Raw genomic sequence first — 20,647 nt, 5'->3', positions numbered from 1 at the left:
GTAGAAACACAAGTGCTATGTTGAGAACTTTTTTATTTATAGAACCCAGCAAGTCAGTGGCAATACATGACAACCCAGCAGCAGTTCTCAAGTGCTGTTGTGTGAGGCATTCTTTGACGATCTACCAGGTCTTTATGAGTATCAGCTAAAGTCAGTTTGGAAAAATAGGCAGTAATAGTCCAACAAAACAAACAGCAGACTAAGTAGGAAGAGCTGTCCACTGCAACGATCCTGGTAACTATTTTAATTCTTTAGATTTCAAAGCCCCAGTAGAGTCTCCCACATAACCCTCCCTTGGAAAGTAGATAATGTAGTCTCATTCCTTCAAGAGCTGGCAATCTTTCAGTGGAGATATGACCAAAAGGAGTTATTTTGGAAGTTAATGAAGGTCTGAGTCCATTTAACACTCAGGTGTGAGTACATAAAAGTTTCTCTGTCAGAAAGAAAAGTCAAATGACTCTTAACACTTTTCCTCCTTCCGTCCTTGCAGAAAATTGTTCATCTGGTGATATTCATGCTCCAAAGATTAAAGACAGACATATGAGAAGTCCCCAGACTTAACTTTCACTCCAAAACATGTAACTGTGGTAAGTGGATATATGTCAGTACGCAAAGAAAAGCACCTCCCTCTTACACAGCTTTCAGGAGAGTCAGGTGTTTGGAAAGACCAGGGATGAGGAATCACGAGTAGTTTGCTATAGTTGCCGAGAGTGCAAGACTCGATGTTTTGATCTGTACATGAAAGACAAGTGTATAATACAAAGAAATTGGCATAGCAGGCAGCAAAAATAGCTTTCAAATAATTAACAAGAATCTGTGTCAGTGAAATCTGTCTCACAATGCAGTTGACATACAACAGTAACTGCAAACACAAGAGAGAAGATGATTTCAAGCTCTCTGCATTTTAAGCCCACAGATGCTGCAGCTCAAGAGCCTCTTTAGAGACAAGTTACTCCCCTTTCTGAACCACTGAAGCTGGAATGGAGAAATGCTGCAGTTTCAAATGAACATGAATGCTTTTTCAAGATACACAATCCAGAACACTGAGCAGAGAAGTTGTACTTACCTTTTCTGTATGTGAGAGGGAACAAGAAGGGAAACAAGAAAGGATGAAAGAGCATAAGACTGCCAGAAAATAAAGCACATGCTGCTGAAAAACATTTCTCACATCCTGACACAAACCTGAAGAAAAATACCTTCAGAATTACTATTACGGCAGACTTTTCATCATTTAGATGAGCTGTGCTATGGTCTGTCACACAAAAAGCTTACAAGAAATTTACTTACAAATTAAATGACAAAACTGTAATCAAGGAAACCATTATGCATATCTGATAAAGGATCAGGTTTGGTTTTCAGTACCGGAAGAGATCCAAAATTTCCCTCTTACTTTAGGTGCATAACATAAGCTCATCTGGACTAGCTATTCTTTTATTTTTTCTAGGTTTTACTTTATTAAAAGTAAATTCTAATACTTGAGTCTTTATGCATGGAAAATATGATCAAAATCAGATCTGTACCACTGTGCTAAGGTGTAATATATATGGGGTTTTTCCTCCTGCCATTGGTATTCTTCAATAATTCTTATAAAAACTCACTGAATCAATCCAAATGCCAAACAGCAGCTAGACAAACTCTTACATCTTTCTCTAAACACTGACAAAGTCAACAGGCACCCCACCACCACCCAGATCAGGAAATTGTTTTAAAACAGTGATTTGAGGAGACAATTCAATTATTTCTAAATCTGAATTAAGTATCTCAGTGAAACTGCTGGAGAGTCCCCAAACCTAGAAAATTAAAGCACTGAGAAACTTTTGAAGCTGTCAAAGAGTACATCATGTTTGTGCTATTTTCGCATTCCTACAGACTTGATTTGAGGTACCATTGTGGGGGGGAAGAAGTGTGTCACTGTGAATTGATTTTACAATAGGAGATTTGTTCCTGGAGGTGGGGCAAGGAATCTTCTGATAGGTATATCAAGTCAAGAACTAAGCTGACAGTTAAAATTAGAAGTGACATTCCAAGTAATTCCTTTGTGCTAAAACAGTAAGTAGAAAAGTAAAGCTATAGCACTGTAGTAAGAACAAAAGCTACAGAAAGTAAAAACTCTATTAATAAGATGTTATTAAAAGCCTCCACAGTCAGCTGGGGTTGAGGTGCGTGTGGTGTGTGTGTGAATTGCACAGTGGATTTCTTTTAAAAGCATATATTCACAAATTTGAAATAATTAAATCAGAACCCTATAGAGTAGGGATGCTACATACACTAAACTACTTGTGTTTTTTCACATCAGTTGTTTTCCCTGGTACTGGCAAATGAGCTAATCAGACTGATGGCAGCTCAATAGGGCAGGCGTGTGCACAGGTCACACTTTTGACTATGCTATAAACATTACCACTTACATTTGCTATTTCAGCATTAGCACAGATGATGTTCATCACTCCACAGATAAAAGTACAGCTTTCTTATAGATTCAACAAGAAAAAAAGGAACAGGAATTATAGGGTAATACCATTCATGAACAGAAAAGCTAATAGTCTTTTCAATAATTTCAGTAATTTCAATATATTTCTACAGCAATATGCCCATTACCAAATAGAGTAAAAAAATTGTTCTAATTTTGAGGTATTAACAAATGACTCCATGGCAATCACAAGCATATAATTTGCAGAATTAAAAACACCCCTTTAAATGCTAGCAAGCAGAATTCAGCAATCTGAAATCTCCTTTAATATTATATATTCTTCTGCTGTAATAATATCTCCATCCTGTATCTTAAATAATGCAAAGCCTACAACCCAAGCTGTGTGATAAGGAAAACTGTGGTAGCTGGCGTCTGACAAGATGCTTCAATTACTCCAGGCAAGCTGTAACCTGGTAGTTCATTACAAACACCTTTATCAACTGTCAGCTCATGAAAGATGCTCAAATCATCTTTTACAAAGCATGAGCTACCCACTGTGATTAAACCATCACGCAATGCTACCAGATCCCAACTTCAAGCTGACAATAAAAGACCACTAATCTGCATTCACTTTGGAAAACGTTGACTTATATCACCAAATAAGTTCTGCAGAACACAAAACTACCTTTAATAGATCATTATCTTTAACAAAAGTGAATACATAACCAAAAGTAGCTTCCTTTTCAGTTTCAAAATGCATCACTAATAATTATAGCGTACAAATAAACGTTCTCTTTATTCACACCCCATATTCACTCAGTTAATTATTTCAGCTTGAAAAAATCTCAAATTACCCTTCCCACCAGAATTTAGCTATATGTAATTCAGATACTAATTATTTTAAGTTTTTCGAAGTTATATTCTGGTGCAGGACTCCAGTGATATATCACAACACATACCTTGGATAACTCACGTTTTTAGAGAAAGTTCTCCCATTTTGTTCTACACTCCTGGCAGTTACATAAAATATGTGGTATTCATCTCTGCTCTGCTTCTAATATGTTGCCTTTTTACTTCAGAAATGTTAAGAAGCCCTGACCACAGCCTTGCCCCCAGAGATATTGCAGTAATCCTGGGAAGTCTGGTATATTGGAGCATGTGCATACTTGACATAAAACTGACATGCAATACTTCCAAGCAAACAGCTGTATCAGACCAAAGGCCCCTTACTCTGCCTACAACAAGTGACTTAAGGAAGTATCCAAGGAAGAGGAAAAGCAGGGCAACCACATGCAGTCCTCTTTCAGTTCTGTATGCTTTTCGCATTGGGATTTTTTCCTCAGATGCACTTCCATTCAATAATGCTCCTTGAGAACGCCTCATACTTTTCCCAACATGTATCTACTTTTAGCATCTACAGGGCATTATGGCAAACAATTCCAGTATTTCCACTACCCATTCCGTGAAAAACCACTTTCTTTTGTTTGTTTGCAATCCAGTTCCCCCAGCTTCATTTAACATCACACTGGAAGAGACAATAAACCATAAATCCCTATCTCCTTCTTCAAGCTGTTAATGCTTTTTCAGATTACTATCAGAGAACTCCTGGGTTATCACCTCTTATCCAGGCTGAAAAGTTTTATCTTCTCACTCCTTGTCCTGATGACACTAACAGCCCTTTTTCTGAAACTTTCCCAGCACCTCGATGTCCTGTAAGATGAGGGCAAATTGACCGCATGGTGGATCTTTACAGACAGAGCTCTCTGCTTTGTTTTCTCCTTTCCCAACGTCTTCTAATATTCAATTTACTTTTTGACCACAACTGATCACTGACCTTTTAAGAGAAATATAACTCTCTACAGATCTCATTCTGGGGCAGAAAGGAAGGAATTGGTGCAAAGCCCATTATTTTGATGGGAAACTTTTATAATCTTTCTTCACATGTGTAACTTCACATTTATGGAGGTTGACTTTTATCTGCCACTTAATTGCTAATGGTAATGGCATTTTAAGATTACTCATACTTGGCACTCCATCTTGACTATTTAGCAAGTAACAGACTTTCTCACCTCATTGCCTACCTTCTTTTCACCATTTATGCAGACTTGACAGCACCAGGCTGTCACAGTTCCTAGACCTTTTTTATATTCAACTAGTTATTCATGTAAGAGGAAGTCTAGAAATGTAGTGATCAGCAGTATTTGCATCAGAAGGTGAGAAAAACTATATTGAAAGGCAAATGAAGAATGCAAGTATATAAGTGTGAATGAAAATAGTTGCTTTTTTTGTTTTCCATGTGCTCTTGGCAGTGAAAGATGTTTTCAGGAATCATATAGATCATTGATTTAAATGATGCACAAACTGCATGTGCGATTATTTGAATATATTTAAAGAACGAACATCATAAATGACAATACAAACTGCAGCAAAAAATGACATTTTAAGAATATTTCAAGAGCAGAGAATAACAAGACCAAACTGCATTCTACTCATTGGCCTCCAACAAGCAATATGTTGTGCAAATTACCACAACAGAGAACTGTGCTTTATTCAAGACTGAGTTTCATGAACCACAGAACTCCAAAGAGAGAGCCTCAGGATAGAACTCTTCACAACAAAATACACTTTCTAACCTTTCTTACGTTTTCCCCCACAAGTATTCCCGAAGTGAAAAACCAACCCAAAATTCCCTACATGCTATCCACTTTTCCCACAACCTTAGGATAAAAAAATTGGAATAGAAACATTGCAAAAATTAAGTGGTTTGAATATTTTTAATTATAAACTGCCAATATATCTAGTGTATGTACTGTAGAGATAACTCCTTCTGCTTCCTTGGACTGCTCACAGTAATGTTCATTTGAAAGCAGGCTATGATTCTCCCCCACACAGCCCCTGAGCTTTAATCTCCTGCACAGTGCGTTTGGAAGAAGCAAACAGAATATTTTTCAGGATGCTAGAGACTCAGCATGCTAAGAGATGGATGTTGTGTGATTAGCTGTAGTCCCTAAGAGGATCAGAAGTCGTCCTAGCAGACCTGTAAATTGTCACCAGGCCCAACGTCACTAAGCACCAACTTCTAAACAGAGAACCAAATAAGAGAAGTATTTGAATTCTTTTTAAGCTTCTTCACGTTAACTTCACCATTCCTTCTCCAGCACTCACTTTTCCTTTCCTCTCTTTTTTACAGCTAAAGCAATGGTAGCCCCCCAGACCACTTCCAAATGCAATGGAGCATAAGAAGATATGTCAGAGCAAGGTACATGCTGCCTTTAATCTGTACATCTGTAGTGTTTGTAAGAGCAGCAGAATTAGGCCCTTGAAATATAGCAGAGATGTATAGAGGATATCATGTTTGAGGAAAAACAAAGCAAAAAACCTCAGACCACAGCCATAGAAAGAAAGATAATTGGTTTTTTTATCTCCCAGAGAAATTTCTTCTCATATTCCCTTGCTACCAGTAAGTCACTGGACATAAAAGGCAGAGTGATCAAATCATGTGTGGGCACCCAGAAAAAAACCATCTAGGTTATAAGCTCTCAATTTAGAAAGCTTACATCATACTCTTTGAAATGAGAGAGATTAATTAAGCTTCATCAATTTTAGTTTTAAAAAGAAAAACATCTCCTCTACTAATTAACAACATTATTTCATTTCAGACATCTTACTGGCTTTCTGGTGTTCAGGATTACATCTCGGAAACTCTCTCACAAAACAAAGCATTCATGTGACAAATTGCAGAATTTTGGTGCTTTGGAATCAGGAGGAAAATGTTGTAAACAGCAAGACTAATGTGTAAGTTAAATACCAAAGGAAATGGCGAAATCTCACAAATATTAAGCTTGCCCCACTTCATCCTTAACAGGCAAATTTTTATAGAGATTTTAGAAAAACAAGTGCTTCAACCCCCCAAAAATACCTGGTTTGCTTTACTAGAACATCATATATTCCTATATTTGAATATTTGTAACAACTGTAATTAAGCATGAACAAATATTTAAGAAAAAAGCACATTCATGCAGACAATTGATACAGGACAAAACCAGCCAGATATCAGCAGGAGGACACTTCTCATAAAACAGTTGTTTCATCTCTGAGCTCTCAGACCATCCTCAAGGGAAACCTACACGGCATTTCTCAAATCTGAGCTTTGGAATGGAGGATGCAGATTTACAAGGAACTAAACTGACATAACAGCAAAATTTCATAACTCTGCTAGATACCAAATACATCCAATGGGTCTTAAAGTAAAAATTATGGGCCCCTTATGATCTCTTCCCTCCACAGTCAACTCCTCACATTCCACCAGCTATGAACCACCTGTCTCTGATCCTTAGGCAACTGCTTTCTCATCTCTTCCCTCCGCCAAGAACACACTGTCTACTCTTTTCCTGCCTCCCCTCCCAGGAGTTATCTTCTGTTTCTGAGATGGTAAAATTGATCTCTATTTAACACTAAGAAACAGTCTTCACCTTCTATTTAGCTTTGAATACTGATGTTTTGATTTCAAACCTTAAAAAAGGCATTTGTGATCAAGAATGTGTGACTTCTCAGCTGTGTCACCTGGTCTAATAAACCCCGCAGCCTCCAGCTACTGATCTTTATTGTGTTCTTGCATCAGATACACCACCACCACTATCATTGTTCAGAGTAACAAGCACAAAAAGAAAATAGGAGTAATGAGCTCACAGAAAGAAGTTTTAGAAGAGGTATTTTTAGCAGTTAGGAAAGAAAGATCGGTGAATATGTGTGAGCAAGGAAGGCACCTACTTGTTTGAGTGGGGACACCATCGCATGTTTAAATTCAAACTACATTTAGTGATTCAATGTGCAGTTCAAATAAAGTTTTCAAAGGTACCTAGCAAAGAGTAGCACTGGGATTTCTAACCTATTTAACAGAAATTCTTTTTAAAATAACGATGAGTAAATACATTAAAGCAAACTTTTATCTGTACTTAGACCTATTCCACCTTCTCTCTGTAAATCTTTTCTTTCTACATCGTACAAAAATCAAAGTATATTTAAAAAGGAAAACACAAAATTCAGTCCCAAACTGAAAACCCCAGGTACGCAATCTCTATTTGAAGCCATGAGCATGAAGAACAAAAGTATCCACCTGCAGAAACTACTACCAGTCTTCTGGATTCTCAAATATTTAAGTATTATGTTCTACGTTCAAAGCAAAATGAATAGAGCCATTATAAAGTTGGATTATTGAAATGCAATTATCCAGAAACTGTTGATTATAGCATCAACAGGCCCTAAATATTTCTTTATTTACATCTTAATCCAATTTTGATACATTTTGCTTGCCTCAAATACAGTGTAGATACTGAAGTCTACAGTACCACATGTTGGCTATAAACAGCAAGCATCAAATTGATTGTTAAATTAGTGGTAAGTGAAAAGCTCTAAAATATGCTTGAAAATACACATCCTTCATAGAATAGTAAGGCTATTTCACAGGCCAGTTTTGGCTGCTGTTTATGAAACGAATATCAGATTTTACCATCACCAAGATAATTGTCTCAATTTACTTCAAAATTTCTTCCAATATTCTATTATTCAAAAAATGCTGCACAATAAAGAAAACAGGCAAGAACAAAAATATTTTGAAATCCTTGCTATCTTCCAGAGAAACAGTATTGCTTATCCCTCCAGTCATGACAGTGTCTTACAAAGATTCAGTTATTTTCCTAACCAGACTACTTTGACAGAGAAAGAGCCACAATTACATCACAAGAGAAGCCAGAAAATTAAAATTTAAAAATGCCTAAATAAATAAACTACACAATAATTGTTGCATCTGTGCAAACAGCCACATAACATTGTATGAATTTATGACAGCAAGCAAAGGCAAATAAATAGGGAAATCTTTAAGAACAGGGCAAGCTCATAATCATACTCCTCTAAAACACCTCCAAGCTTCTGCTAGGCTTGCTCAGGGACTTTTCTGAACAAATGGGCAATTGTGTTTAATGAATTTATATCAATTCCTTCAGCATAACATATCTGCCAATGAATTCAATTCTTCTAGATTTTTTTATAATTTCCTCACTTTTTTCCTGAAATTACCTTGGCTTTTATTTTAAATAACCTCCTACAAAAGACATTCTACTAGTTTGCTGTACTCCCACAACAGCCACAAAAGAAATCAAAATAAAATCCTCAGTAAACGTGTGTTTGAAAACACTTAGAAATATGGAGAAAACATACAACACAGATAAGTTTAGGGCAAGCAAAAGGACAATATGAATCACGGCAGAGTTCTTACAAAATTATATAAAGTCCTTTCATTTTTACCTCTGAGAATTTGAGTTTGGCTGCAAAACACAAATTGAACTGTTGCAAGAATCCTATCCTAATTTTTAAGAAGGGTTTTAAGCCTGTGACACATTTGCTGACTAATGCTGTGCAACCATGTTTGGAGAGACCAGTTCCAGCAGACAACAGATCATCCTCAAGGAAAACATTCTGTACAATGTCCTGACACACAGCCTCAAGAGACCATGCATTAGAAGGGTCCAAGTAAGAGGTCACCATTTGCTGACAAAACTATATATAAGCAATATTGAGCTAAAATTTATTGCATGCTATGCAGAATTAGGTTAAACTTATCTCACCATAAATGTGGACTGTGATCAACCACAAACACATTGAGAAAAAGAAACAAAGCAACAATTTCAAAATTTTTGATGTTTTAGCACTCAGGTTTTTGGGGTTTTTTAGGTTGTTGGTTCATATTGCACTTGGAGGTCTTTTGATAAAATACTCTAAAATCTCACTGGCAGCAAAGTGATTTTACTGCATGGTCATGAGCAAGTTAAGGTTAAATAGCCTTTATGTTGCCCTTCTGCATTTTCCTTCTTCTTCAGTCATAAAAAGGCAGCTTACAGCTTCTGAAGCAACTATGTCAAATGCTGAACTACAGAAAACAGAAACTAAGTTTTCCCAAGGATTTTTCAGCATAAAATTAAAACACATTCATGACTGTTATTGAAAGAAAAGTGCAGCTGAAAGTACTGGATTAAAGATGATAAAGCTGTACAGTGTTCTGGAAATGTCAATGTTTATTGCAACATAACAGCTTAGAAACCCTTTACAGAGCCAAGCATAACCTTCATATGGGCTTCATATTCCAACTTGAAGCTGTAATTATAGGTCTAAAAAAGAGCAGAAAAAACTAAGCCCTAAGGGGTCATAGTTTTAGCACTGTTCTCAAATAACAAATCAAAAACTTTCCAGACCACATTATAATTGACTAAGGGAAATTTCAGCCTTAGTACCCCCTCCCTAAAAACCAAACAAACACCAAGTCCCCAAAAAAGCCACATACAACCCCTTTTTTCTTTATAGACACCAAAAGACGCAGTAATCCTGTTTCAAAATCTGCATCCATGTATGTAATGCTTTCAATTGTGTGTGAAGACAAGGATATATGTCCACAAACACTACAACCACACATACAAAGTATCCCCCTGCAAATAGATACATGTACAATGCTAACACGGCGTAACACATTGGTTCCTTTGTGGTTTAAATGAGTTCTCCTGTGCCATGCTGCCAAATCCTTCCAGACTGACATTTACTGAGCAGTTTGCACACAGAGACACTTAGTGAGCAGCAAAGTGTAGGTTCTCAATCTAAAATAAATAGAACATTATTTCTCATGCTTCCACTTACTAGTTTTATTTTCCGTCTAGAGCAAAACAGAAAAATGCTTCCAAAAAAAAACCCTTTTACAAGCAGTTCTCTCATTTAGCAGCCTCATCACTGCTCTGGCATTTAGCCATCCTCAAAACGGCATTTATGGCTTCATACACCATCTCACTGTAACTGCTGTGCCCTAAACATCAAATGAAGTATTAGATATTTCCCAGGAAACTGATCAAAATGACACAGCATAAAGGGCAACCAGCAATCTAGGGTATAATAAAATAACAGCACATTAAAGAATTAGTACAATATTTGTACTCAGTTGCATAGAAACCCTGTGAAGCTACTTACGACATTGACTTCAGCACCCACTACATCCATCATACTACTACTAATTTAAATGTCAAAGCAGCTAACAGTGACTTTTCAGTGTTACAGAAGGTGCATGTTTATCATACTGAGATGCTGTGATCACATTTGATAAGGTGTGAGGAAAACCAACCAGCTGAACATTTCCAAGTAATACACATGAATGAAACCATTTTGTTTTGTCACATCTACTCCAGCTACACTTAAGGACATTGTGAGCTTGCAGACAACCTGGTAAAATTAAATGGTTGACACAGTAACATCGCTACACATGCATTTTCAGCTCTCTTGGTCAAGCATCACTAAATCCCCACCAGTCAGGACCCAGAGATGGATGATCTCATGTCTGTGCTATCAGAGGATTGAAGGAATACAATGTCCAACTGGATTTCTACTCAGAGTGGGAATAAAATCCATTTCCTTCTCTTCTGGAATTTTAAGGGAAAAAGCATATTTTCTCCCTTTACTGGAACCCCTACAGATTTCTTGCAAATTCCTGTTTTAGGGAAGCCTGCAGCTACCAGCTCTCTCTCTACTCACTGAGTACATTGGGCTTGGAGCCCTGTTTCCCTAAGTCTTCACAGGCCACGAGTCCTGGCTCTTCTACTGCCTTCATCTTTCCAGTTTGAGGCAAAAGGGGGAATAAAGCTGTGCAATGTTGATTTTGTCAATCAAGTCCTCAACTCAAAAATCTTCATAGCAAGCAACAGCTTCCACTAAGTTGATTCTTGTCCTTTTCACATTGCTGTGGCCTTCAATCCAAACTAAACCAAAATTAGATAACGATATTTGACATTTGGTAAAAACTTCTAAAAATAAAAAAGGAGCCACCTACAATTCCATTCAGATGCTCTCATCTCTAATCATCTTCCTCCTGCAGGAGACTTGTATTCATCGCCTGTACCACGCAAAAGGAAGTCTTGACAGCCACAAGTCTCACCTTCTTGCATTAAACCAGCTCAGCATCACTCTCAGCACGTGCACAGCAAGACTGTCTCAACACACAAGACCTGTGGACAGTGATCCTGAGCAGAGATGTTCATGAAGAGATCAGGAGGAGGGGACAGAATGGACACAAAAGCAGTAATGAGGAAGATCAGCAAGTATTTCAATGCATGGAAGATACTTAAAAGATCTGATTCCAAGTGTCATTTCCAGAGACAGTGAAGCACTTCTGGAGGGCTTCTTTGTTTCATTTTTCTAATATCAATAAACCAAATAAGTGAAACCAAAATTAGGACTTTAAGTTTTCTTAAGCTGGTAGCTGTAATTACTCTCCTCTAAAGACCCAATATAAATGTAGTAATTTCTGAGGAAAAGAGAATGAAACTAGGCTCGTTCCAACTAATCTTTCTCACAATTGCCAGGAATATGCACAATCAGTCTTTGTTAATTCTTTACCACAGAACTTCTCTTCAGATAAGTTTCTCACATAAGGAAGTCCTTAAGTAAAAGAGAATCGACTTTCCAGAACATCTTATCCACATCAATATATTAAAGATGAGAACTACATCTACATTTAACCTATTTTGCTGTGAATAAATTGAAACACACTGAGCACTTTCTTAAATGCAGCTAGAATTTAATCCAGGCAACCGGCTAGGAATGTTAAGCAGCAGTCTCATAACCACAGGTTTACACACACACACACACATACAAAATCTAAATTTTCAAGGCTGACTCTTTCATTAATAGGAATTGTGTTGGTATCCCAGCTCTGAAAAAAGAAACCACTGGAGCCATGTATGCTCATAAGAAACACCCATGCCATAATTCCCCCTTCCCCCCCTCTTTTTTTTAATGAGCGCTTAAACAGGAAATTTGCTTTTAGGAGAAAAAGCAACGCTTTTATGCCTAGGTCAATGCATTCTTTTCATCACAGCTGTTGAGCTCAGAACACAGACACTGTCTAGAAATAACACAGCAGAAAAATCTTCAACAGAAGGCCAGAATTTTTCCCATTAAGACATTTCTTATATTCATTTTTTAGCTGTGGAAAATGTAAATAAACTTTTCAATAGCCATATTAATGTAGCAGAATGTCTTGTTTTTACTTGGATACCCAGAATAATAATTTTCTTGCATACAAAACCTTTTAAAATATCTTTCTCTGGTACTTCCTGCCTATGCCATAACAGCTACCTTGTGCCAATTTCAAGCTTGTTGTTACAGCTTTTGAATATGTATTATCTGTAATTAAAATTTATACTATATTTTGATTCTACCTCATTATTTTTTAGGCCTTTTTTTTCTGTGTTTTATTCAATGGAATATCTAAAACTATGGGGTTTTTATGTAGCACCCCAAAAAATAGTTTCATATAGTTTATCTTCAGGCACCACCATCCATCATGTCTTTCGACCTTATAACAGCTGAACTCTATCAGAGACAATGGCACAGGCCAACCTGAGTCCAGAATGCCAAAGACATTAATAGAGTTTTTGCACCATAAGATGCTCCAGCTGTATATTCTTAAATAGATAATCAGTCAACCTCACACTTTAATTCAAAGTTGACAGAAAAGCCTAAAATTTTTACAGATCAGTAAGTTTTATAAACTTCTACAAATCCGAACTGCTGACATCAAGTAATGTTAATGCAATGCCATGCTAGGTGAAGAAATAGAGGCTACATTCAAGGTTGATCTGTCTTGCTCTATTTAACTTCTTGGTTTTATTTTCATTTTCAGAAACTCATACTATATTAATCAGGGAATATATTAAAATCATATTGCCACTATCACTAAAATAGTTTTTCCACTGTGATAAACAGAAATATGGAAGGGCTTCCACCTTCACATACGGGACTGGATGGGCACACAAAGGCACAAGGATACAGGGACATATAAAGAACAGTAGAGGGACCAAGAGGTCTCCCAGACATTTGCAGCTCCTATCACAATTTCAGTTCCTATGAAGAGATGCATATAAAGACCACAAGGAAAGGAAGTACAGAGAAGAGAAGAGAATGAGCCTGTTTATATGACAGTTCTCCCCAATGCTTCTCACTAGTGGAGTGGTTGTGGCATCCTCCTCTCTCTGGGCTGCTATAAAACACAACTCGCTTGCAGCCCCAGAAAGCAGCAGCAACCCTGGTGGTTCACATATTCCCCAGCAACTGCTGCTACTTTAACAGCCTATCTTAGTATCAATTCCACCTGCATTTGACCCTGACAAATGTCAAATGCAGCAAGCTGGAAAAATTTGTCCACAAATCCTGCACTTTCATTTATACAATATTTAATTTGGGCTCCCTTTAATAACCACAGGTAATTGTTACATAACTCGCCTCATTCAGCCTTGATGTAAAGTGTTTCATGCAGAGTGTAAATCTTACCATCTTGCCATTTGTGAAGGCATCAAAATTACTTGAAAAGGTAATCTTAACTCAAAGTTCAGTAGATGTTGTGAAATGTGATTTCTATGACAAGCTTATCATTAAAACATACATCTACTCGCATCTTACATTTAAAATGAAAACATATCTTCTGCAAATATAAGAGAGTGAAGGCTGGAGATGCACATTATGGACATGTCCTAATGTGTGCACTCCAGACCTTCAGCTGAAATCATTCTATGGGAGAAGGAACAACCTCCCTCCAGCACTTTGTGGCTAATCAGATCTACTGTAAGTATAAGGTAGCCCTACAACCAGCACCATCAGCACAACTAATGAGGCAGCAAGTGGCAGGATTTTGTGTCAGCAGCACCCACTTCAGAGGAAAAAGTACATTGAGCCCCACCCTTACTGGCAGATGAGGGCTGAAAACACAGCTGGAGACAAGCACCTTTAGCACTTTCCTGACTCAGGGTCTTCTTTCACATAAAGCTCCAGAGCAGCACAGTAGCTTTACAGAGAGCTGGAACTAACAGAAGGAGTTCCTGGTTGCTATTGCAATTACTATCCAGCATGCCAGCACAAAGAGTCCAGGATTTAAACAGCCTATTTTAAGTATCCCAGGTTTTCAGCACAGCGACAGGACTTTGCACAGTGCCTGAAGACAGGCTGTCATGCCCAAGCAACTGCAGGCAGCTGTGCTGGGCTCCTTCCAGCTGCTCTCAGCTCTGCACAAATGCCATTGCTGATAAACCTTTCTGAGAGCAGTGCTAAGCACTACTTAAACTTCAAGTGGTCATTCATTACTAATTCTTTGGGTGTACCAGAATTTTAGCCTTAAATGAAGCTATGCTGACTATACAAGCCCCAAGGCCCGCACTTTGACATAATGGCTGTGAGTAAATACATGGATATAATTACAAGGTTTTCGTTTTGCCAGGAAAAAGTGGTGTGTTTTACAGAGTAATTTCATTGTGAAATCACCTTTCTACAGTACATAAACTGAAACAAACTGTGCCTAAAACTCAAGACTTAAGTTACTAAAATTGTCATCGCTGTCATGGCTGTAATACACAAAACAGTTTTGCTAGTTTGCAAAGACCATAAAAAGACAGTGTTGTTCTGAAAGATTATTTATTCTAAGTTACACAATAGTACAAGTAGGCAGTAAGAAAACAGAGCAACAATTGTGTGTTAACATCTTCTGTAAGCTGCATTTCCCAATAAAAGGTTGATACGAATAAAAACATCTGAGTCATAGATGAAAGACAGAATTTTCTGCTGTTAAGCAGTTATCAAAGACTCATTAGGCAAAACGTGAAGAGATAAGTAAGAGGTCCCACTTGGTATTTCTACTCTAGGTTAAATAACCTGATATGACTTGGCAAGTAGAAGAAAGTTCTGTCATATTGAGATCACTCCACTTCTGCATCGCTGGATACAAACTCCTGTTAAGCCTTTAGGCTCCCTCCATTCTAGGTGTTAATTTCGACCCAGTTCTGGCCTCATTAAATACAAATCCCCAAGCATCCTCTTTTGCATAAAAAACCTTAAGTTATCACATATAAGGTCAACAAATAAGCTCACTCTCATTTTCAGATTAGTGAGAAATCAGGCTACATTTCAATACTGTGTGGTGACAGACAATTCTAGGATAAGTCTCTTATTCCCATTCCTGCTCCTTTATGTTGGGCAAATGGGCTGCAGCAGGAACAAAAGGCTGGAAAGGCCAACCTGTCAGAAATGTGTCCTTCATGCAGAAACAGTTTAACACACACCCAAGAGCAGCAGCCCTCAAGGACATGGAGGTTAAACTTGGGCACTTCCCAGATCAGCCTAGCCTAAAACTACTGCCAATTTGACAGCACCTCCACAAACACACAAACCAGGCAGACTGCTCACTCCGTCAGGCTGACATCAGCCTCTGCATCCAGAATGTAGTTGGAGGTCCTGACCCCTGGATTTTGCAGGTCAGAAATGAAGCCTGAGCCTTCCATCCCTCGCTCTCAATCTTCCCACATGCAGAAGATGGCATGGTCAGGGTAAGAGCTTCTCTGGGACTTACAAAAACATTGCAAAGGCCACTGTTTGGGCTGCAGCTAAGAAGTTCAACTGCATTACTCCTCATGAAAACTATTGCACAGGGAATTTTATCACCTTCATCATCATCATTATTATTATTATTAGCCATGATTTCTATCAAGATGGATCATAAATGACGAAATGAGAACACTGTTTTGGTCTTCACAAGAACCCTCTGAACTACAACAAAGTGGATGCAGAGATCAAGAGAGGTAATGTCTAGCATGTTACACTTGGAGAAAAATTACTCTAGTAAAACAGGTAAGATGCAAAAAAGAGAAGTCAGACTACAGCACATCAAGTTCTCTAAGAACATTTACACACATACTTTGCAATAATATAATACTTATTACAGATTTTTCTCCCTGATTATTGGGCAACTTTTTGGAAGTTAGCAGCAACAATCTGTAAGGCCTTCATTATCAAAGCTGTTAAATTTTCTACCAAGTTACATTTGCTTTTCTGTTAGCACTTATTTTACTACAACACCAAAGCAACCACTACATAACTCTTTGAGAGCCAAAACTCCAGCTTATGCCTGTAAGAGTGCCAAACATCACAGCTTCAAACTCCAAAACTACACCCAACCCAAAAAAGCACTATATATGCAACACATACAAGTTCAAAAAAACATAAATTGTGTTTAAGACCACTAAAAGCTAGTATAGTTACTCTAGTATGCTAGTATTATCTGTTACTTGATCTATGTTCACATTTTCATTTTTCAAGGCCACGTTGGATGGAGCTTTGAGCAATCTCATGTAGTGGAAGGTGTCCCCACCCACGGCAGAGGGATTGAAGCAGGATGATCTTTAAGGTCCCTTCCAACCCAAACCATTCTGTCCTTTTATGATTTCATTTCTTCAAAGCTCTCACTATTAAACATCTAAAAGAAACCTTAGCATGACTTACAGGCTCTTGAACTTGCAATGACAGAGATTCATTTGGAACAAGGAATTTTGGAGCAGCCTGCCACAAAATCCCATAAATTCAGGGTGAAAGAATAAAGGTAGCTGTGTCAGTCTAATTGCCATCCATATGTAGATATATCACAATATCTAGGGGTTTTGTCCTGTACTGCCACCTTCACCGCCACACACTTTGTTCTGGTATTCGCTTTATGAGACTCTCCGTAGGCTGTATCAAGTATTAGCCTGAAGATGAGTAAACCAGTAATACAAGGATATTTATCCTAACTTAGTGAACAAATCAATTCAAAAACCATCAGGAGAAAGCACAGTGATGGGCACAGAACCACACCACTGGGACCAAGGGTGAATTCAAGGAGTGGGATGACTTACTTTCCTTTAACGGCAACATAGTGTCAATCACTGACTACACTGCACAGCTTTACCCACAGATTTAAACCACTAGTTAAAATGACCTAATGATAACCCAAATCAGTATTATTTCAAGATTAGTATAGGGTTAGAACAAATATTATTTATATTCCCTGTTCATATGTTATTGGTTTTCTCACATCTCTTAGAAATGTCTCTTTTTTAAAGTGAAAACATAAGTTCAAACCCATGTATTTTTCAGCAAAGAATAAACAAGAAATTGATTCCTTAACGAAAAGCACTGTACAGACACAAAGCATGCAGGATTTTCAATTTAGTCCATATTAGAACTTTAATTCTTCATTTCCTGGCTTCCTTCCCAATAAAATTTCAATTTGGCATTCCATTTAAATGTGTCCTTTCAACTTAGATATGACAGGCTTTAAATTTATGCATTTCAAGTTCAGTAAAGATCAAAATATTCTATTCAAAGATCATCATCAATTAACTGATGCCCTTGAAGTAGTTTGAGCAAACTTTTCTGGGCAAACAGAATTTAAAAAAAAAAATCAATTAGCACAAAGTAAACAGAACAGAAGCCCAGGAACAGACAAAAACTCTTGCCCAACGCCTTGTACTCCTGGCTGGAATAAGCACCACCTCTAATTTCACCACAGCTGCCAGCATATTCTGAATATACAATGCAGTCACAGCTGTTTCAGTGACATTGGACCTTGCAGAAAAAGTCCTTGTTAATCCTGGTGACTGTGAGAAGTTGTAAATCCAAGGAACATCTGCCTCACTGCTAGCTGAACACATATAGAGTTTCATTTTGGTGCAAGCTAATGCCAGCTTGCAATCTGCTTTTGGCTTCACCTGTTTTTCATCAGGAAATAATCACCATATTAACATCATGAACTCCCAAAACACTTGCATGAAACAATTAACTTCAAGAGAACACATGGCAGTGCTAAACCTGACAATTACAGGGTAAGACTGGTTGAGACATGGAAGAAAGACAGACATGTATGATTAAAGATAAAGATCACCCTTAGTAGCAGAACTAAAACCCAGATAGTACATTCAAATGCCACCTACAATGGTGAAGCACCTAGGTTTTATAATAACTTAATCATTTTCCATGCAATATTTGGAATGATAACTCTCCAGATCCTTCAAGACTGAGCTTTGCTCCTGTTTAGAAATTCCCTACAATATAGAAACACAAGTTCTGCAATTCTTAGAGAAAAAGCCGTAACACATTTTATTTCATTTAATCTTTAGGTGATAGAATAAAACAAGCATCTTCAAATGAAAAAAAAATCCACAACACTTTGAATGGTGCAATCAATAGACAGCACTCCAATCCAAGCTTAGCCCCAAAGGTAATTCTAACCTCATTTCAGTTTACAGATTGCCTCTGGGACTTGAGCCCATGCTACCAAGGATGTCCAGAAATGAAGAGGCGGCTTAAAATAGTAGAATTGCAGCAAACGGAATGCAGAGTCCTTATTCAAGCCGGTATAAAAATAATTCAGGTTATCCTATTATTTCATGAGGCCAGCTATTGAGTTTATTAACAACCTTTACCACTAAGAAGGAATCAAGTAAATGCTCTGAGCAGAATACTTCAGCAATGAGACAACCAGTTTGAGATGCTGGCAAATTTCACAATACCTAAGGGTTTTCTTCTTAAATACTTGACAACTTCAGCCCTTGAGAAAGCAATCACTACAGGCAATATAATCACCACAGTTCAGGTTAGGCAAGTGGCTAGTGACAACTGGTGAAAAGATGTGTCAGACCTCATTCAAACAGCTTATCACTGGATGTGAAATCACAGGCACAAGTTCAACTGCAAGGACAGCAGAACCCAGCTCTGCCTGAAAAGAGAGAGAGGTCCCCAAATATTTTCAGCAAGGTTCCTTTTCATGTGCTATGTCCCACCTAGCAAATACACTGCTGTAATGCTGCAAATATATAACACCAGCCAGATGCAAGCTCATTAAGTACCTTGTGTCTTGCAGGAGTCAGCTTCCATAAAGCCATCAAGTCAGAGACTGTCAGGTTTCAGTGATATCCACTTGCTGTACTACCAGTCTTCCTTACAATTAGCTAGGAGATGTCACAGATCTGCCTTCCTTTAGTATCCCTAAAATCTAATTAATTTTTCCATCTAGACTAACAGCTGTCTCCCCAATCTACCTGAGAAAAGTTTATCTACAACATAAAATACTTTCACTGTTATCTAAGGATGAAAGGAATGAAAAGAAGTCTTTTTGCTTGCTCAAAGCCTCAGAGCAGAATCACTGTCACTGCCATAGAGGGATCCAAGTGCAGCCTAAAGAGAAGCTCTCCTTCCAGAGAGACTTGGACCAATAAACTATTAAAATCTAGAGGAGGTTTTTGAAATACTTAAGAATTTGAAAATCATGGCGCAGGAGCTGTTGTTTGAGAAGTTGAGATGAGGCTTTCCATTATTTCATCTTTTTAATTATTATTATTTTGATAGGTTCAAAAGAGAGGAAAAATGTTCATGTACAACTCAAGTTCACAGCAGAAACCAGAATTTAGGAAAACAGTATCTCTTTTTAGAATTCAAAAAACAAAAATTATTTTAAAAATACAGCTAGTGCTTTCAAAAGAAGAAACTTTATTTCAACTGATAGCCAATATAACTCCTTTTCAGCCCAAAGCAACAAGGCCTAATCTTCCCACAAACAGGGCTGTTTTCACATAATTGGAGGAAGTCTCTTCTATCTCTACAAGCCACTGTGAATTTTACACAACCTATTGAGGTTTAGCACGAGAATTTGATTAAATTTTTGCAAACATTGCCAGCCTCAAAAATGAATGCAGCATTCCAAATTACAGAATATTCGACAATGGTACCCCACAACAAGCACACAGGAAGGCAAAACTGAATGAACTGCAGGTGTCTCATTAGTTCATAAATTTAGTTCAGCACCACTGTAAATACTCCCACCCTCCTCACAGAAGGAACCACACAAAACTGAGGATGCTTCTAGTTCTGAAGGAGAAGTGAGAAGTGGGTACATAAGAGTTCACCTAAACTCCTGATAAGCAAACAGGAAAAAAGAAGAAAAACCACTGCTGGTTTTCTTCCCTATACTTGATCTCAGTCTCTCAAATGGTTGAAACCAATAGCCATGTGAACAATAAAAAACAGCTTAAGAGTTTAATAAAAAGAGAAAATGTTTTCCCGTTCCCAGTGTGACCTCAGCCAAAATGAAGCATATGGTGGTAACGCTACGAACAAACCACCCCTGAAAATGGGCCTGAAAACACAAGGAGCTACAGCCTATTTTTGTAAGTATCTAATGTTTTGAGATGAGCAGCAAGACAGTTTCCCCATGTCCCATCTTAACAACTCAATAAGGTACTTTTGCGCTCAGTACAGTATCAACTGAGAGGCTTCTCTAAGTCTATCCTATAATCTGGAGGAAAACATGTGAAGCCAGCCAATACGGCTTCTACCTTCCAGGAAGCATAACCT

The 20,647-nt window shown here is 37.8% G+C and overlaps 1 protein-coding gene and 1 long non-coding RNA gene across 8 annotated transcripts in view; one reads left to right on the top strand and one right to left on the bottom strand.

Moving 5' to 3' along the window:
• Window positions 1-20,647, bottom strand: part of INPP4B (inositol polyphosphate-4-phosphatase type II B) — a 315,266-nt gene that overhangs the window by 213,038 nt on the left and 81,581 nt on the right. The window lies entirely within an intron of this gene.
• LOC121676049 lies at window positions 495-11,629 on the top strand. The gene is made up of 3 exons (XR_006020347.1): window positions 495-587; window positions 5,598-5,666; window positions 11,313-11,629. It is a non-coding gene; the product is annotated as an uncharacterized LOC121676049 (long non-coding RNA).

The sequence above is a fragment of the Corvus kubaryi genome, unplaced genomic scaffold, assembly GCF_017639235.1.
Source record: "Corvus kubaryi isolate FWS band 111438036 unplaced genomic scaffold, C.kubaryi_AGA036_p1.0 77, whole genome shotgun sequence".
NCBI lineage: Eukaryota > Metazoa > Chordata > Aves > Passeriformes > Corvidae > Corvus > Corvus kubaryi.
This window is presented reverse-complemented; position numbering and strand designations above follow the sequence as displayed.